Source organism: Trichechus manatus, unplaced genomic scaffold, assembly GCF_000243295.1.
Source record: "Trichechus manatus latirostris isolate Lorelei unplaced genomic scaffold, TriManLat1.0 scaffold00073, whole genome shotgun sequence".
In the NCBI taxonomy this organism is placed as follows: Eukaryota; Metazoa; Chordata; class Mammalia; order Sirenia; family Trichechidae; genus Trichechus; species Trichechus manatus.
The window spans coordinates 3,071,269-3,073,992 of NW_004444009.1; the positions used below are offsets into that span (position 1 = coordinate 3,071,269).

Genomic DNA, 2,724 nt, shown 5'->3' on the forward strand with positions numbered 1-2,724 from the left:
TTGGACAAATTTGCTGCAAAAGACCTCTTTAAAGTGTTAAAAAGCAAGATGTCACCTTGAAGATTAAGGTGCACCTGACCTAAACCATGGTGTTTTCAATTGCCTCATGTGCATGAGAAAGCTGGACAATGAATAAGGAAGACTGAAGAAGAATTGATGCCTTTGAATTGCAGTGTTGGTGAAGAATACTGAATATACCATGGACTACCAAAAGAACAAACCTGTCTTGGAAGAAGTACAACCAGAATGCTCCTTAGAAGTGAGGATGGCAAGACTACATCTCACATACTTTGGATGTTTTATCAGGAGGGATCAGTCTCTGGAGAAGGACATTGTGCTTGGTAAGGTAGAGGGTCAGCAAAAAAGAGGAAGACCCTTGATGAGACGGATTGACATAGTGGCGGTAACAATGGGCTCAAGCATAACAGCGATTGTGAGGATGGCACAGGACTGGGCAACATTTCGTTCTGTTGTACATAGGGTCACTATGAGTCAGAACCAACTTGACGGCACCTAACAACAACAACATTTATATATATATATATTATTGTTGTCCGTTAAGTGAAAGTTTGCAATTCAAGTGAGTCTCTCAAAACATAGAATGCTTCATGAATTTGCATGTCTTCTTTGCACAGGGGCCATGCTAATCTTCTCTGTATCGTTCCAATTTTAGTATATGTGCTGCCAAAGCAAGCACAACAACAACAGTTAACATTGTGCTGGAAGTTCTAGCTAGAGCAATAAGGCAAGAAAAATAAATAAAGAGCATCCAAATTGGTAATGAAGAGGATAAACTGTCCCTGTTTGCGGATAATATGGTAGTATACATAGAAAACCCAAAAGACTCCATGAGAAAACTACTGCAATTAATAGAAAGATTCAGCAGAGTAGTAGGATACAAGATAAATATACAAAAATTAGTTGGATTCCTATACACCAATAATGAGAACTACAAAAAGGAAATCAGGAAAACAACAGCATTTATAATAGCCCATAAAAAAATAAAATACTTAGGTATAAATCTAACCAGGGATGTCAAAGACTATACAAAGAAAACTACAAAATACTACTGCAAGAAACCAAAAGAGACTTATGTAAATGGAAAACATATCATGCTCATGGATAGGTAGATTTAACCTTGTGAAAATGTCAAGTCTACCCAAAGCTACCGACAAATACAATGCGATCCCAATCCAAATACCAACAGCATTCTTTAAAGAGATGGAAAATCAACCATTAACTTTGTATGGAAAAAGGAAGAGGCCCTTGATAAGTAAAGCACTATTGAAGAAGGAGAATAAAGTAGGAGTACTTGCAGTACCTGATCTCAGAACACACTATACAGCTATGGTAGTCAAAACTGCCTGGTGCTGGTACAATGACAGATACATTGACCAATGGAACAAAATTGAGAACCCAGATGTAAATCCACCCACCTACAGTCATCTGACCTTTGACAAAGACCCCAAGTCCATCAAATGGGGAAAAGACAGTCTTTTTAACAAATTTTGCCAGCAAAACTGGATGTCCATCTTCAAAAAAATGAAATGGTACTCATACCTCACACCATACACAAAAACTAATTCAAAATGCATCAAAGCCATAAGCATAAAACCAAAAACTATAAAGATTATAGAAGAAAAAATAGGGTCAATGCTAGAGGTCCTAATACACAGCATTAACAGGATACAAACCATAACTAACAACACACAAACACCAGAAGATAAGGTAGATAACTGGAATCTTCTAAAAATTAAACACTTATGCTCATCTAAAGACTTCACCAAAAGAGAAAAATGAGAACCTACAGACTGGGAAAAAATTTTAGCTATGATAAATCTGACAAAGCTCTAATTTCTAAAATCTGCAGGAAAATCCAACACCTCTACAACAAAAAGATGAATAATCCATTTAAAAAATGGGCAAAGGATATGAACAGACACTTCACCAAAGAAGACATTCGAGTGACTAACAGACACATGAGGAAATGCTTGTGATCGCTAGCATTAGAGAAATACAAATAAAAACCACAATGAGACACCATCTCATCTTGACATTACTGGCATGAATCAAAAAACAGAAAATAACAAATCTCAGAGAGGCTTTGAGGAGATTGGAACTCTTATGCACTGCTGGTGGGAATGCAAAATGGTACAACCATTTTGGAAAATGGTATGGCGCTTCATTAAAAAGCTAAAAATAGAAAAACCATATTATCCAGCAATTCCACTCTTAGGAATATATCCTAGAGAAATAAGAGCCATCACATGAATAGACATATGCACACCCATGTTCATTGCAGCATTGTTCACAATAGCAAAAAGATGGAAACAACCTAGGTTCCCATCAACAGATGAATGGATAAACAAACTATGGTACACACAGTGGAATACTACTCAACAATAAAGAACAATGATGAATCTTCAAAGCATCTCACAACATGGATGAATCTGGAGGGCATTATGCAGACTGAAATAAGTCAATAACATAAGGACAAATTTTGTATGAAACCACTACTATAAAAGCTTGTGAAAAGATTTACACATGGAAGGAAATAATCTCTTTTTCATACAAAAATTTATACATACATTGTTATGTAACTCTAATTGCTCTCCCCATATTGTGACAGCACACTCCTCCTTTCCACCCCTGATTCCCCATGTCCATTCAAAAAGCTCCTAACCCTCTCTGCCTTCCCATCTCACCTCTGGACAGAAGCTACCC

At 36.8% G+C, this 2,724-nt stretch overlaps 1 non-coding gene across 1 annotated transcript; it reads right to left on the bottom strand.

Annotated features, from left to right (window-relative positions):
• Window positions 1-590: 590 nt before the first annotated feature.
• LOC111821257 (U6 spliceosomal RNA) lies at window positions 591-697 on the bottom strand. Its single transcript, XR_002824712.1, has one exon. It is a non-coding gene; the product is annotated as a U6 spliceosomal RNA (small nuclear RNA).
• Window positions 698-2,724: the final 2,027 nt, after the last annotated feature.